Source organism: Hibiscus syriacus, unplaced genomic scaffold (assembly GCF_006381635.1).
Source record: "Hibiscus syriacus cultivar Baekdansim isolate YM2019G1 unplaced genomic scaffold, ASM638163v2 tig00116994_pilon, whole genome shotgun sequence".
Classification (NCBI taxonomy): Eukaryota; Viridiplantae; Streptophyta; class Magnoliopsida; order Malvales; family Malvaceae; genus Hibiscus; species Hibiscus syriacus.
The window spans coordinates 615,210-633,944 of record NW_024063510.1 but is presented as its reverse complement, the minus strand read 5'-3'; the positions used below and the strand labels follow the sequence as shown (position 1 = coordinate 633,944).

General features: G+C 32.5%; 2 pseudogenes; both read left to right on the top strand.

Annotated features, from left to right (window-relative positions):
• Nucleotides 1–655: 655 nt before the first annotated feature.
• Nucleotides 656–17,258, top strand: LOC120193262 (annotated as a pseudogene).
• On the top strand, nt 12,662–17,012 carry LOC120193261 (annotated as a pseudogene).
• Nucleotides 17,259–18,735: the final 1,477 nt, after the last annotated feature.

The window sequence follows — 18,735 nt, the reverse complement described above, 5'->3', positions numbered from 1 at the left end:
TCTACTTTGCTCACTAACTTTTTTTTTTTAAAAAAAGTTAATACTATTTTTTAATATTTTAATCACTTACTATTAAAAAAAAAATTATTATATTGATATGATTTTTAAGGTAAATTATATCGTTCATCACTCAATTTGTTAGTTTTATTTTTTATTGAAGTTTAAATTTTCAATTTAATCATTAAACTTTTACATTACTCCCATTTCGATCACTCTGTCATTAAATAATTAACGACGCTGTAACATTGCACATACATCATTTTGAAAGGAAAAAAAATTAAATTTCCACTAAAATATTATCGTTTTGCATCTATATAAAAAACTATTTTTCCTCCGTTTTCTTCATTTTCCTTCTTTTTTTTATTCTTTTTCTTCATACCACTAATAAATTAATGTTATAGATGAAAAAGTGTATATATATATATATATATGTACTAAAAATTATATTAATAACATCATTAAATTTTTAATGATTAATAATCGAAATAAAAAGAGATGATGATAATTTAGAGATTGACGATATAATTTATTTTTATTTTTACATATATTTTTGAAAAATACTCATTATTTATCAACGAATTTCCTATTTGGGACTTCCGCTGGAAACACCGCCCCAGAGAAGCCATAAAATTTGTCTTTAATCTTCGTTTTTCCTCTAAAATCTGTCTACTTGATCATCGGTACGTATTTCATTTTCATTTTCTCTCCTGAGTTCAAAGGCTGGGATTTCCTAGTTAGCTGAAAACCCTAGCCTAATTCTCTTTGAATGAAATTTTTGGAAACTTGATTTTGTTCTAGACAACGAGATTATTTATGAGGAATAATTTTCTTTATACTAAGAAAAATCCCAAATTTCATGGGATTTTCAGTGGATTATCTGCCTTGGTTCTATTTTCTTTTCTACCCGGGTAGATTCCTTAAGAAATCCTCATATTACCCAATCGTCAGTGCTTATTAGTCATAATTTGACACAAAGAACTGGATTCCCTGCTGTGTTTGATAATGTCGGAATGATTCGTCGAAAAATTAGTGAACTTGACGCCAGTTCATCAAATTTAGCTCCTCGGAATGATCAACAGAATGAGTTGAATGTAAGCTCGAGCAACCCTGCATTTTGTGCTGAATGTTGAATTATAAGGGTTTTGCTAATCAATGTGAGTTCTTGAAAGCCAATCCACAATGTTCTTCGGAAGGATTCTTTGATTACCTTAAGTTCTTCTATTGTGGTTGTGGGGAATTTAGGATAGTAGGTTATGTGATTTTGGGTTTTTGGCTTGCTGCTTTATTCTACCTATTGGGCAACACTGCAGCTGACTACTTTTGCTCTTCATTGGAGAAACTCTCGCTTCTGCTTATGTTGCCTCCAACTGTTGCTGGGGTTACACCTTCCGTTGGGAAATGGGGCACCGGATGTGTTTGCAAGTATAGCTGCGTTTTTGGGGACAGATACAGGGGGAGTGGGTCTTAATAGTGTGTTGGGTGGTGGAGTTTTGTTACTTGTGTTGTTGTAGGGGCTGTCTCCCTTTGTGTAGAAGGGAAGGGAGTCCAGATCGATAAAAGATGCTTCATTAGGGATATCTGTTTCTTCCTTTTTACACTCATGTCACTTACAATGGTATTGGTAATCGGTAAGGTGAGTATTTTGGGTGCCATTGCATTTGTCATGATCTATGTGATTTATGCATTTTCCGTGGTTGCGAATGACATTCTGTGGAAACATGCCAGGAGGTTGAAATTAGATGTTACGCCATTGCTTCCTGTCCGGGGAAGTCTGTTTTCACAAGGAAGCGAGGGGAAACTTTCCAGTATAGTTCTTCTGGACGTGGACACCGAAAATGGTCCACCCCAACTCCCTAGTTCCCTGCCACAATGGATGTGGGCTACAAATGTTGCTATGTATTCAAATCACTTCAAGAAGGCCGGTCCATTAGCCGAAGAGAGGTCCCCATGGGGTTGGACTGAAGACGGCATGGAAACTAATGACTCACCATTCTCATGCTCTAAATTGTTTTCACTCCTGGAGTTGCCACTGACAGTTCCAAGGCGGCTAACAATTCCTCTAGTTGATCCAGAATCATGGTCGAAACCATATGCTGTAGCTAGTGTTTCATTAGCTCCTGTTCTGTTAGCATTTCTGTGGAATAGCCAAGGCGATGTGGGCTCCCAGAGTCGGGTGATAACATGGTTTATCAGTGCTGCAGCTGGTTGCATTCTTGGTATTCTTGCATATCAACATACCGTATCTGATCATCCACTCAGAGGTTTTTAATCTCGTGGGTATTAGGCGGATTTTTATGAGCATTGTCTGGTTTTATATGATTGCTAATGAGCTTGTTGCTCTGTTGGTAGCACTTGGTGTGATTTTGGAATTAATCCGTCCATTCTTGGAGTAACTATCCTGGCGTGGGGCAATTCAATGGGTGATTTGGTGTCAAACGTTGCTCTAGCAATGAATGGCGGTGATAGTGTGCAAATTGCATTGTCTGGCTGCTGCTGGTCCCATGTTCAACACTTGTTGGTTTGGGCATCTCATTGCTGCTCGGAGCTTGGTCAAAGAGTCCTTCCTCGTACTTGGTTCCTCAAGATGGCAGCTTGTTTTATACCATGGGCTTTCTCATGTCAGGACTAATCTGGGCACTTATAGTTTTGCCTCGGAATGACATGCAGCCTAGCAAGATATTAGGATTGGGTCTTATAATTCTCTATATGATATTTTTTCTCTCAAGGTGACCAGTGCTATGGGATATATATCATTGGGTGGTTTAAGCTGATTCATTTTATTGGCGTGTAATTAGACGAACAGGTAAACCAACGTAATCAGAAAATATTGGTCAGATTGATTGATTAGCCAGATCGATGTTATCAGTTTCCATTCTCTATCAGCTATCTGGTTTCTATGGCAGAGAGAGCATCTGTTGCATCCCTAGACACAATGTAAGATTTACTTAGATAGGCGAAATGATAAACTTGCCAAATTCATTGTGGGGTTTTAGTATTTGTTGAAAAAATCTCAAACCACGTTATTTGTAAATTCTACCACTAATCGTTTGTTTGATCATGTAGTATCCGTTGATCTTGGACTTTCCCTGTTGCATAAAGACTGGTGTATCCTTTACGTTATCGAATAATATTCCTTCGGTCCTAGTTTCTTGGCTGAACTCATTTTGACAACATAATTTTTATCTTTGATATTCATCTATGGCTTGCTTTTCTAACATGTGATTCTTTCATGTGGCATTAACCTTCAAAAATGCGACCAAATATTTTAGTTTCATGGTCATGGCCTGGCCTGATGATAGCAGAAATGACTCAGTTGCGAACCCTTTATTAAAGGAAACAGTTTATGGTCTTACAATCTGATATCATGCTGTACGTCTCTTTGTCAGCTTTGATGAAACCCTGGTCTCTTTCGTTGTCATTCCAGGTTTTGACTCTCTGCTCCTGTCTTCTACATTTTTACCCTTTCCCTCTGAGGCCGGGTGCTAAACATTTTTCTTGCAAGAATAAAAAAATCTGGAATTGATTTTTTTTGCTGGAAAAACCCACTTTTTATAACTTAGTAATATAAATTTCTCCAAATGGAACCATATTCTTGGAGAATGATATCAGAGTAAACCAAATGTTCAAGTATAATCAATAGAAGCAAATCAATTCATGCATAAAAAAATTGCTACTTCTATCTTGTAAGAACAGGAATAAACCTAAAACTAAACAGTAGCAATAATTTGGACTCAATCAGTTTATTCATAAAAATAGTGCTACTGCTATATTTAAAAATACACTATGGAAGGGAGTTGTCTCAAGAATTCTTGGGAGTTTATTGACCTCAATTTGCATGTTGTGCCAGGCTTGCTATGAAAAATAAATTGACCTAAGGTTCCAGAGACGGACGTAGGATTTTATACTAGGATTGTGAACTTAGGAAATTATATTAAAATTTTAGGGGTGTAAAATTATAAAATTTCAAGGGATGCAAAATTAGATAATCAATAGAATACAAAACTATATGTACATTTCAAATTTTTAGGGATGACCGCACCCTAGCACATCCTCAATCCATCCCTGGATATCTTTATTCATATTGGTTCAAATGCTAGAATGTGCATATTAGAGTCCTAATATAAATACAAGACATACATGGCTGTTTAACACCCATTGGTGCTAATGCCATAGTATGATATGGAAACTATTCTTTCACAGAGGGCTTGTTGTGGGATACCTCAGAAAATAAAAACACCGAACTTTGTTAGAAAGTGAATAATATTATTACTAGCTTTACTTATTTGAATTTTTGATGCAATCAGGGAGGACTAAAAGTTGGTTTCTTTTTCTGTCCATCTTAAGCATGCAATGCAAGTGTACTCATGTTTGATTGTGAACCATTTGGTTTTTAAGTGTTACATTGCATTACACAGATGCTTGGAATTGGGTGATGTTATTGTGGTATCTAAAGTTATATGCACTTATCCTGAACAGGAAAATTAGTACTGCTACCTGCTTTTGTTGCATGTTTCACTTATAGACGCCAAGCTTTTATAAGTATATCGTGCGAGTTCTACTGCTTGGATAATACTACTTGTCTCAAGCGTTATCTTGTCAAATTTGCAAAATCTTAGGACTCATACTATGTATGAATCAAACTAAAACAATTGTTGTGACGAAGCACATGTGGTGCAAATGCCACCAAAATTAGTTTGGTGCTTTGAGAATTTGAAAATGACTAACACCAGTCATTCTGGTGTTCTCACCGCTTTATTGGACGGTGTTCATTTGGACTTTTCTAGTCAATCTACTGATTTTTCTTTGCCATTTCTATAGCATATTTATTTTGACAAATAAAAGGGAGGGCTAAGAAAAAACAAAAGGTTTGCCATTTGGAAATCCAATTCTGTGAAACTTCTTGTTTTATCGTTTCTGATTACAAATTTCAATCTTGCCTAAATAAGTCTGGTCAAGATTAGAGAGCAGATGAGTCAAATACTTTGGCATGGTTTGCATGCTTCAATGGTGCTCTATAAAAGATGATTTTGTGCTCCACGCTGCGACCAAGAGTTGTAGGGTTGCTTGTTGGGCAACCCGAATAGTCAAGCCAAAGTCAGGGTTTTTGAATATTAAGAAACTAAGGAATCAAACAAACATTAATGTATTTTACTTTGGTTGGTAAAAGACTGATTTTCAAAGCAATCAAACATTAATGGTCAAAACGAGATGATAAATCTTGGTTGGTAATATAGGAATACCGGTTTACCATAATATATATAAAATTAATTTCTATAATTTATTGTATTATTAATATTAAATTATGTTGGGTAGTTGAATTTTATATTTCTATTTACATGACAAAACAAACCAATGGCTATGTGGTTTGAGTCCATAGATTTTCTACATGGTTAAGTGGGTGCACCTCCAAAGATTCCTACTTGTTTCTCCTAGTGTGTTGGTTAACTAAATCATTGTATTTTAGAGAGTGTGTGTCAGAGTGATATAATAATATATGTTTGAAATACTCCCAATCCGTTTAACAATGACCGTTCAAACACTTCTGATATACGATTTGTTTGAACACAAGGCCTCTAGAAATAACAACTACCCTTTAAACTATTGGGGTAGTTTGGTTCGTGCATTTATTGTATTGTATCGTATCGGTTTCATATATTCATTTATATCGGCTTCATATTATTTTATATATATTTTAATTATTTTTTATTTATTGTATCTCAATTCATTATGTATTTTAACATTACTTTGATATATTTTATATATTTTTTTTGCAATTCATATTATTTCTTCGCATTTTATTGTGCTAGTGCTATTTCTTCATTAACTTTATCATCATGATGTAAGTATAACAAATTCATTTACATTATACATATCCGTAGTTCATATTTTTATAAATTTAACCTGTTCGATATTTATGTTGCATAAATATTTAAATTTAAATTTATTAGAAAATTAGCTCATCACATTTATTATATATTAGATAAATATCATATTTAAAAAATTAAGAATTTTCCCAAACGAAAGGGAGAATATATTATTTTTCCTTCAATATGTTACAAATTTTATGTTGCATATTTTAATCATGCCTTCTATCTGCAACACATAGAATCTAACTTTCTTACGAATTTTTATTATGCCCCACTAATTTTTTTATTTATTATTTTCGTCATTTCCCCCTACTTTAAAGTTGAAGTATAAAATAAATCAGCAGACTAATAAAAAAAAATGCAAAGAATAAGACGAACTTGACAAGATTTCGATAAGGATAAGATTTGATGAAGTGATACACGATGATCACATCATTAAGAAAAATAAAATAAACGTACAGTATAATGTAGAACAATGACACACGATTAAGAAATATGCTGCCTAACTCTCGTGATCATGTGTATTAATTATATTGCATGCCTTTATTTAATTTCATACCGTAAACGTTTTATACCCGTGAATCCTATGAAAATCGCTATCCCATGCGATCTCTACGGCTAATCGACGACAACTACGATGACCTATGACTAGGAGGATGGTAGGGACTAAGTCTGCGGCGATGGTCGTGGCCGAAAAGGACGGCGACGTTTGGTTAAGGATATGATTTGGAGATTTTAGGTTTTTTGAGTTTTTTTTATAATTTAAAGAAATTAAGTTTTTTATAAATATAATAATATTTAAAAAAATAAATTTCAAATCCATCAGATTATGACATGTCATTAACGGGAAAAATTAACACCGCTGACGGCCCATACACTTAATAGGTAACGTTTATAACATTAGGTATATGATGAGTCAAAAAATAGTTTAGATTTTAAGTAGTTTACACTTATTTTGATATTAAACCTTTAAATTACTATCCTGTAGTACTGGATCAATTAGTAAAACTAAGGATATTATTGTAAACTGCAAGAAAGTGCCGTGATAAAAGAGTGGAGCTGTGGGAAGCAAGAGAGGAAGGTACCCTGCATTGAACTTTGAAAACATGGGTTCCCACCAAACTGGCTGCACATCCATTTCAATTTATGGTCCCTACACTCGCACAATGAAGCCGACGACTTCTAGAATAAAAACATTAAAATGGGTCTAAGTTAAGGTCAATACGTATATTTTTCATAATAATTTGTATAATTGTCAAAATTATGCGAAAACATCATCTAATCATAACTTCTTAATATTTGTTGTAATTACGAACAAAAATTATAATTCAAGACAATTTTCTTTTATAAATCTATTAGTTTCAATGTAAAAGAGCATGTTGCTTTTTATAAAATACGAATTCGAATGATGTGCCTACAATGTATATGTATTACCAATGGACTAAGAAGAATTTTGGACAAATACTACTTTATAATCATTCAAACTATTAATAAAATGTATAATATCAAAATACTCTTAACATTTGATTAAATAATCATTTTAGCTCTTATTATTTTCTGGACTATTTTGTCTCCCAATGTTTAATTTTAGATAAAAAATCCCTAATATTTGACTAAATAGTCACTTTAGTCCTTATTCTATTTTCTGGAGCATTTTGCCTTAAACATTTCATTTTAGGACAAAAATCCCCCTTATTTTTAGTATTGATCGTTTGCTGACTAACGATTTTCATTTTTTTTTTTTGGTTTTAAATATGCATCTTGGTTTTAAATATCCATTTGTAACCAATAAGTTTTGCACCTTCAAGTAATGAGATAAGTTCTCCAACTTATTATCTTGTATAGAACGTGTACTCTTCTTACATAATATTAATCCACTTTTGAGAGCTAGAAGTTTATGACATGACGAAAGTTGATTACATCATCTTCCATCATTCCAATGTCATCATTATTTCTTGTAGAAACATAATAATCTAAAATAATATTCCTCTCATCTTATGAATCTTCTGAATGATACTTATTCTTTGAGGTTGTTGAGTTTTTTTTCTTCCGTAAGAATTCTCATCTTAAATAAAGAGTTGTTCAATATTATCTAGTTGACGTTCTAGATTCACTTCTTGATTAACGACATGTATGAACACATGGATATCATCAAAAGTGATAATAGGAATTGAGTTATAATTCAATTCCCCTCAAAAGCATTTCCTTAAACCTTATTTCTCCCTCCAAACTCAACATCCTAAAAAATAATGTTATAGATCTCACCTTAAAAAAAATCCTAATTATGAAATAATAAAACTTATAACCTCTGGATCACTCAAAATAACCAAAGTAGTTGCTTAATGTTTTAGAATTCAATTTCTCCTCATTTTCTAACTTATCTCAAAAGAGAACAACCTTGTAACATATTGTCTCTTTTTAGTTCGACCCTTAACAATTACATTCTGATTTTTCCCTTAACTTATATGCACTTCTTAAGTGAGTAATGTTAAACTTATTATGCTTCAACCTTTCTTCCTCTTGCACACAATAAAAATGAGCTCATTTAGAGTTCATTTCTCCCTTTGAGTTGATTAAACTCTATAGGAAGCGACACTGAAATCACAAGAACAAATAATTCTTCAAACAAACAAAAAACTTGATCTTAAGTGTCTTAAGTCTGGAAGCAATAAGAAACATATACATAATGTACTTTTTATTATCATCAAAGAAGTCAAAAGTGATGTCATTTAGACCTTATTATTTTTAAGAAAAATATTTCTCAATTTTGTCAAGAAACCATTGACCTAAGTAATCTTTTCAGATTATGTGCCCCTAAAGGCTTCTAAAATGTTATGTTCATGACCATTAAACTTATGCAATTTGAATAAATTTCATATCTCAAAAAATTCTTTATACAATTAAGGATGTTATCCCCCATGAGAGGTGGAATTGTTTTTTCCTTAGCGCAAAGTCTATGTTCATACATCCAAAACCTTATGTATGTGCATTTTTCCATTCCTTTATATTTACTTTCCTAAGTGTATTTTCATAGAGCATATATTGTGATAGCAATAAATAAAAATATTAATTTGAATATAGAACAAAATATAAATAAAATTGAAGCTCACACCTTAAGTAAACAAAAAAATTCAAAATAATGTCTAATTCTCATCACAAGATACCAAACACTACATCAATATCAAGTTTTTGGACAGTAATATTAACAGTAAATGGTACTCTTGTTGTAGTAATCAAACATTGACAATAAGTTATATCGAACAAAAGACTAATCTTTGGACTAATGTAATGCTCACATAAAATAAATACCTTATAATTGTCACATGTTATTACCACAGGTGTCGCTTGAAATCCGACCAAATATTAACTTTCCTTTGGGGCCAATTAATAAACGCATGAATCACAAGAAACACATAATCATCTTGATATTTTAAATAAATCAATCTACACAAAGATGTCACTTGGTGACATTTGTTTCAACTAATATTAAAATATTAACAAAAGAGGTCAGGTATGTATGTGTTACCAATGGACTACGAAGAATTTTAGACAAATACTATTTTATAATCATTCAAACTATTAACAAAAGGTATAATATCAAAAAATACTCTTAACGTTGATTAAATAATTGTTTTAGCTTTTATTCTTTTTCTGGAGTATTTTGGTCTCCCATTGTTTAATTTTAGGACAAAAAGGTCCCTAATATTTGACTAAATAGTCACTTTAGTCCTTATTCTATTTTTTTGGAGCATTTTACCTTAACGTTTCATTTTAGGATAAAAATCCCACCTATTTTTAGTATTCGTTTGCTAACGAACGGTTTTCGTTTTTTTTTGGTACAAAAGAGTAAATCGACGTCCAACGACATTTACAAACTGATATGTTCAGCTCCTCTCTTCTACCCTTCCAAAAGAGGAATTATGGTTTTGGGAGATTCTCTGAATTCATGTATACCATCTCCTAAATCAAAAGCCATCTTAGTCAGTTTATCTGCACATTTATTTCCTTCTATCCATTTGTGTCGAAGATCTACAACCCAATCTTCCTTTATTAGATCTCTACATCTTCCAATCGTCTCGTGTTGTTCCAGAACATCGAAAGCTTCACCATTCAGCGCATCAATGGCTTCCAACGAATCGGTTTCCACTATCAACCTTTCCACTCCCAAAGATTTAGCTAAGGTAAGCCCCTTCGTTATTCCCATGATTTCCGCTTCTAAACTTGATGCACATCCAATTTTACATGCAAAACCTCTGATCCATTCGCCGTCCTCGTCTCCACCTGATGCAGCTCTTCCCGTTCTCGGATCACATGCTCCATCGGTATTGAGAATCCAATGCTTTTATCAACGGACAAGACTTTATCTCAAAACGAAGCGTTAAAGGACCAAAATGATCTAAAAAATAATGAGAGCCAAAATAACTATTTAGTCAAACATGAAAAATATTTTTTATCATTATGATAAAAAAAAGTAATTTTTTAACATTTATCTTAAGTTAATATTAGGTTAAGATTTTTGTTTTTAGAACCCTTCAATTCAACAAAGCGGTTAAAGATATTTATATTTTTTAAAGTTGAAATTTATGTTTAAATTCAACAAGTCCTTTCAGCTACCAATTATAAACTTAATTATCAAACTCAATAATCTCATTTTTTTCTATTTAAATATAGAAGAATATGAAAATTTTAATAGATGAATCATTTTACTCCTACCGAAATATACATGGGTTGCTTTATTATATTTTTAGAATTTGTTTTTAATTTATTGATTAGAAATATATTTATATATTCTTAAAAAATAATAATGATTTACCTTTTAATATTCAAATCATATTTATCTAAATCTTTCAAAATAATTCTTAAACTTTTATATCTTCAATACCAATTTAATATCAAAATATTTGAATATATGAGGGGAATAGTTGATTAAAATCCTTTTTGAGAGTTTAGATTTTTCATTTACCATAACTTTTATTAGATTATTTATCTTCTTTTATTTTTTAACTGTTTTTTATAAATTAATTATAAAAATTTATCAATATTTTATGTGGTCTTGATTGATATAAAAAAATTAAGATTGTTAAATTCACGTTTTTAATTCACCTTTACAAAGGGATTTAATGTATGATAATGAATAAAGTGAAGGGTATTTTTTAAATAATACTTTTATTTCAAGGGTATTTTAGTCCATATTGATGGGAATCGAGGAATACCTAAGCGATGAAAAGTTTCCCCCCAATAATCTTCTTTTCCTCCATCCAAAGAGCCTATTAATGTATGGATGACTTTGTCAAAGTATTCAACATGTGAGGATGACTTTAACCATTATTACAAAAAAACCCATAATTTTGAAAATAGTTTCGAAAATCATTATTTATTTAGTTATTTCTCATAATGTATCTCTAATTATATAATATTGAATTCACACCAAAATAATTAAAAAAAGTTAACATAGCCTCTTGATGTTGAATCTTTATTACTTTCAAATTACTTTTTATGATTAAAAATGTTGGGTACCAAAAGCTATAAAGAAGTTAGTTGTACAATCTAAAAAAGTAACGGTCTTAAAGCTAATGTTTTATTACTTTTTAAATTAGTCTTAGATTTAAAAGTAATTTTAAATAAAAGTAATAAAGAAAAAAGTTTGAAAATTAATTTTTAAAATAAAAATACTTTTCAAACAGATTTTTGAAAAATATTTTTTAAAAAAGTTTTCACATATGACGTAATATATCAAGATATTATTAACTCATCAACTTTTAAGGGCCGTTTGTTTATTGTTGAATAAACCATTCAGTGCTGAATGTTGATAGTTTAGTTTTCAGCGTGTTTGATTCTCACCTATGAATGAAAACCATGCTGAATGAAACAGTAAAATATTGCTGAATGAAACAGTAAAACACTGCTGAATAATTCAACATTAAAGTAAATTTGAATCATTAAGCACCTGGTATTTTACCATAATACTTATTTTTTCACATGTTGTCTTATTAAACAATCATTCTTATAATACAATAAATCATTATGAAAGGTAAAAATGAAAATATTCATAATTCAGATTGTACATTCATAACCATTATCAAACAACATGTTACATTCAGAGTCAATTCATACAGAACATTTGAATCATTTAGGCCATTGAATCATTCAACGCTTAATCATTTTATTTTATCAAATAACCCCTTAGATATTTTAACTTTTTACAACAATATCAAACCTTGTAAAATATAAGGGTATAATATCAAAATTAACCCCAATGTTTATCAAAATGATCATTTTGGTCCATGTTCATTTTTAGAACATTTTGGCTCTAACATTTTATTTTAAGGTAAAAAGACTCATATTTGATTGAATAGTTTCTTTGGCTCTTATTTTTTTTGCATTTTGACCCTCAACGTTTCATTTAAGATCAAAATATTATTTTAGGGCGTTAACCGTTTAGCCTTTTTATCCCCCAAAATAAAATGTTGTGCTCAAAATGTAAAAAGAAAATGACTCAAAGTGTCTTTTTAATCAACGATAGTGATATTTTTTTACACTATATCAAATATAAAGCATACCATTTTGTATTATAAGTAAAAAGAAATTATATTCAAATCTAAATTTAAGTGATTATATCTATAAAATATACGAACGTTATTAATTATTAAAAATATTTTAAACAATATTAACTTGTTATCCTTTCATATTAAAAAAAACAAATACGAATAATCAACCCATTAACAAACTCTATAAATAAGAGAGTGCCGTTTCTTTCTTGAAGAACAAACAGGAAAAAAGAAAATCATCAATCTCTGCTCAAACCTACTCCCATTCCTATTCTCCAAAGAAAAAACCCACTTTGATACACAGAGAGAGAGGAAGTTATGGCAGCGGCTAAAGAAATGATGGGTTCTTCTTGATTCAAAGATCATCATTCGACAGCAGTAATAAGACAACTTCTTTCCCGTTCCGACAGAACCAGAACCGGTTCCTGGTTAACCCTGTCTTGCTCCCATCGAAGCAAAGGAGTTTGTATTTGAGGAGAGCTGCCACGGTTCCTGTGGTGGCCGCCGTCAGTGACAATTTGATCAAGGCTGCGCCCGACCAAAACGATAAAGGTGTTCAGTTTAAGGTCCGAGCAGCCGTAACTGTCAGGAACAAGAACAAGGAGGATCTCAAGGAGACATTAATGAAGCATTTGGATGCTTTCACCGACAAGATTGGAAGGAATGTTGTTTTGGAACTCATCAGCACCGAAGAAGATCCAAGTAATTCCTTCTTCTTCTACACTTTTTGCTGCAATTTCCTGGGTTTTTTTTTTTGACCATTAAAAGTAAAACCGTGGCGTTTTTGCAGAAACCAAGGCTGCAAAGAAAAGCAAAGGAGCAGTGTTGAAGGACTGGTCGAAGAAGGCAAAGGTTAAAGCCGAGAGGGTTCATTACACGGCGGAATTCACGGTGGCCTCGAACTTCGGGTTGCCGGGAGCGATCTCGGTGACAAACAAACACCAGGAATTCTTCCTTGAGAGCATCACCGTTGAAGGATTTGCATGTGGTCCTCTTCATTTCCTTGTAACTCTTGGGTTCAATCCAACAGAGATCATCCCGGTAAAAGGATTTTCTTCTCTAACCAGGTAACACTTCAAAACTACTTTATGAGTTTATTACACAATTAGTACCTAAACTTTAGAATTTTTCTAAAATTTCCGTTTTTAAACAGCCTTATCTACCGAGTGAGACACCCAAGGGTCTTAGAGCATTCAGAGAAAGGAGCTGAGGGATATCAGGGGCAATGGCAAAGGGGTCAGAAAACTTTCAGACAGAGTTTACGACTTCGATATATACAACGATTTAGGAAATCCAGACAGGGAATTGATTTCGCTAGACCTGTACTTGGTGGTAAAGAAATTCCTTACCCAAGACGATCGAACAGGACGACTTCCTACCGAAACAGGTATACATACATGGATGAGCTTATAATGAATGTCATAAACCTACATATAACATTAATGTTACACATAGATATGATCATTATATTTTATATATTTTCAAAACTTTGAGGACCTAAACTGTAATTAATCCTATTTAAAATTGAATTTTAATTAGTATAGATCTCTAACTTCCCCTTCTTCATTTATTATATATATATATACATATCAAAGATTCAATTACACAGTATAAAGAGAAATCAAAGTCCGGTAGAAAATGAAAATATTCTCGGGATAAAAAAAACAAAGAGTTAACCTCAATATTTGATTTCTCTCAATCCAGTGATTCTATAAAAATGTAAAATCAAAAGGGTTTTACACAATTATATTAACATATGACACTACTTCTAAATTTGTTCATATATCGATAATATTTATAAAATGTTCGTTTTTATATTATCAATGATTAAATTGATAATTTGAAAAATAAATATAATTTTTTTTATTAAGTAAAAATATTTTTAAGGTAGATATCATATTCGAACCTACACGTAACACAAGACGAAAAAAATATAAGTATCTTTTATTGATGGATCAATTAATAGATCTTTTATATATATATATAATTTCTGATACGTAAATAATGACCTTGGATTAGGTTTAAATCTAGTTTATAATGATGGCAAGTATACTTCTAAAATTAGTATAAAAATCCATAAAGGAAAAGAACGAAGCACGTGATAAAGAAGGCTGCTTTTTGAGCAAGAAAACATCATTTGTGTAATAAGAGCGACAAAACACGTGGTTAATCATAGCGTGAAATTTCTTCGTCAATTATGAATGGGAACGGACCACCATTTAGTGACTGTCTATTCCTTGAACAAAAACAAAAGTTGGTGGTCCATTAATCCCACGTTCTTTCTTTGATTTTTTCCTTGACTGAGATTAAGCGTTCAAATCGTGAGGTTGTGAATAAAAATTTAAATTTTATTTTACAAATTGCAGACATACAAGCAGAGAGCAGAGTGGAGAAGCCATTGCCAATATATGTGCCTAGAGATGAACAGTTTGAGGAGTCAAAGCAGAACGCCTTCTCGGCGGGGAGGCTTAGAGCAGTGCTTCACAACTTGTTGCCGCAGCTAAAAGCCAGCATTTCGGCCTATAACCGCGACATAAACTCGTTTTCCGACATCGACGACCTTTACAAGGAAGGGCTCCTCCTCAAATTAGGCTTACAGGATGAAGCAGTAAAGAGCCTTCCACTTCCAAAAGTGGTCACCAAGATACAGGAATCCAGCCAAGGACTTCTCAAATACGAAACTCCCAAAGTTGTTTCCAGTGAGTACATGCTTGTTTCATCATCATGACAGCAATGTGCACTATCAAATATGTATGCATTTTTACGTGTGATCCGCGTATGCAGAGGACAAGTTTGCGTGGTTGCGGGACGATGAATTCGCCCGTCAGGTGTTGGCCGGTGTCAACCCTGTCAACATCGAACGGATGACGGTGTTTCCACCAGTGAGCAAGCAGGATCCTGAGATCTATGGTCCACTGGAATCTGCACTAAAAGAAGAGCACATAGCGAGCCAGCTTAATGGCATGACAGTTCAACAGGTAAATTTATCAGATCATGGTGTTCCCGACTATCTTTTCTAAGATGCAAATAATGCTAATTAGTATCTTTTCAGGCTTTGGAAGAGAATAAGCTGTTTATGGTGGATTATCATGACCTTTATCTACCATTTCTCGACCGGATTAATGCACTCGATGGGCGGAAATCATATGCTACTCGTACCATATTTTTCTTGACTCGTATCGGGACTCTCAAGCCGATTGCCATCGAATTAAGCCTCCCGCACACTGCACCGTGTTCCCGATCCAAGAGCGTTGTGACGCCTCCGGTCGATGCAACTTCGAATTGGATCTGGCAGCTTGCAAAGGCTCATGTTTGCTCCAATGACGCCGGAGTTCACCAACTGGTTAACCACTGGTAAGTAAAGCTGAACTCTCTTAACATCAATTTTATCGCTTTTCATTTAACTGAGCTGGTTTGATGGCAACAGGTTACGGACACATGCATGCATGGAACCTTTCATACTGGCTGCACATAGGCAGTTGAGTGCGATGCACCCAATTTTCAAGCTCTTGGATCCACACATGAGATATACACTAGAGATCAATGCTCTGGCTCGGCAAAGCTTGATCAGTGCCGATGGTGTTATTGAGTCTTGCTTCAATCCCGGTCGCTACTGCATGGAGATGAGTGCTGCAGCCTACCGGAGCCATTGGCGCTTCGACCAGGAGGGCTTACCTGCTGATCTAATCCGCAGGGGAATTGCAGTACCTGACTCGACACATCCACATGGCCTAAAGCTGCTAATAGAAGACTACCCTTACGCCTCCGACGGGTTACTCATATGGAATGCGATTGAGAATTGGGTCCGAACCTATGTCAACCGTTACTATCCGAATTCAAGCCTAATCTGCAATGATAATGAGCTACAACGCTGGTACCATGAGTCCGTCCACGTCGGCCACGCCGATCTGAGCAACGAGGACTGGTGGCCAACATTGAACACCCCTGACGATCTAGTCTCCATCCTCACCACCATCATTTGGCTCGCATCGGCCCAACATGCCGCACTCAATTTCGGACAGTACCCTTACGGTGGTTACGTGCCGAACGTCCACCTCTAATGAGAAGATTAATTCCCGAAGAAAATAACCGATTACGCTAACTTCGTAGCCGATCCACAAAATATTTCCTATCAGCGTTGCCGAGTTTACTACAAGCTACGAAATTCATGGCCGTGGTGGACACCTTGACACACTCGCCCGACGAGGAATACCTGGGGGAACGACAGCAGCCGTCGACTTGGTCGGGCGATGCGCAGATAATTGAAGCATTTTACAGGTTCGCAGCGGAGATCCAACAGGTCGAAAAGGAGATAGAGAAAAGGAACGGCGATCATAGGCTGAAGAACCGGTGTGGAGCTGGGGTGTTACCATATGAGCTGCTTGCACCTAGCTCAGAGCCTGGGGTGACAGGCAGGGGAGTTCCAAACAGCGTTTCAATATGATCCAAATTTTGATTAATCATAATTTTACTTAAAAAAATATTGGTATAATTAATTATTTTAAAGCTAGGGGTATATAAAATGGATCATGTAAGCATATTTCTTGTATCATATAACATTATCATTATGTAATTGGATTATGGTTCAAGTTAAAAATGATAGTTTGATTCCAAATAAAAAAAGGGTAAACTACAAGGCTGACTACTCAACCATGGTCAAAAATCATTTTGACTACCAATTTAATCAAACATACCATCCAACTATTTAAATGGTTAAATCAAGTCACATTCCGTTAAAATTTAATGGAGTTAATGGCGTGTCACTTAAACATTTTGGAATAATTATATATTTGGTTGTCCCTTGTTCCCATATGTAATGGGGTAAGGGGGAGGTAAGATAGTAAGCTGCCCCCAACACCAGGTTGAGAGTAGTTTCCGTAGAAGAACTCCGAATTATGAAATGTAATTATATATTTGATCCCTGTTATTTACACAAAATGATTATTTAATCCTAATTTTAATTAAATACAATAAATTTAATCATTTAATTAAATTGTGACACGCGTCGGTCTATAATTGGATGATTAGATTTATTTATAATTTTTTTAATTCATTAAATTAATTTTCTTCCAATCAGTGATACGCTATTTTGTAAGAAAACAAATTGAAGAAACTCGACGCAGAAGGAATTCGAAGGAGTCTTGAAAATCAGGCCGACAAGCGACCGTTGAGCCAAGCGTATTGGCTTGATTATGTTTTACAACAAAACATGTATCTGTTGTATAGTTATTGTGTTTAAATAATATACTTAAAAATATATTTTATTTTAAAGTAATAATATATTTTTTCGGTTAAGCAGTAATAATATATTTTAACTTAAAAAATATTTTATTCTTTTATTAATTTGAATATTTATTAATAACAAAATATATTTTTAAATCTTTTATATATATATATATATATATTCAATTAAGCAGTTATAATATATTTTAGCTTAAATATTATATTATTTTATTAAATTGAATATATATTAATAAAAGAATAAAAGAATAAAATATATATTTTTATTTAAAATAAAAAATAAATTTTATTTTAAATAAAAATACATATATTATTCTTTTATTAATTTATAAAATATATTTTTTACTATTATATATTCAAATTAATAAAAGAATAAAATATTTTTGAAGTTAAAATATATTATTACTGCTTAATCGAAAATATATATATAAAAGATTTAAATATATAGTTTGTTATTAATATATATTCAAAATAATAAAAAAATATTTTTTTAAGTTAAAATATTTTATTACTTTAAAAAATATATATTTTTAAGTATATTATTTGAACACAATAAATACAATAATATTTGTGTTTGTAAAACATAATCAACCCAATACCGTTGGCTCAAAGGTCGCTTGTTGGCCAAGTTTCTTCAATTTGTTTTCTTACAAATAGATGTCGGAAGAAAATAAATTTTGACATATGTTTATGTTATAAATAAGTTATAAATAAATCTAATCATCCAATTATAGATTGACATATGTCACAATTTAATTAGATGATTAAATTTGTTGTATTTAATTAAAATTAGGATTAAATTATCATTTTGTATAAGTAATAGGGACCAAATATAGAATTATCTCCGTTAAATTTTACCGGAAGGTGGTTTGATTGAACCAATTAAATAGTTGAGTGATCTGTTTGATCAAATTAAAACATTAGTGGTCAAAATGAATTTTGACTATAATTGAGTGGTCATCCGTATAGTTTACCCATTAAAAAATTTATTAACTTATACTATTTTATAATCCTATCATATTATTAAAAGAATAAAAAATGACAGCTAATAAGTTTTATAACTTTAAAATTAATTATAA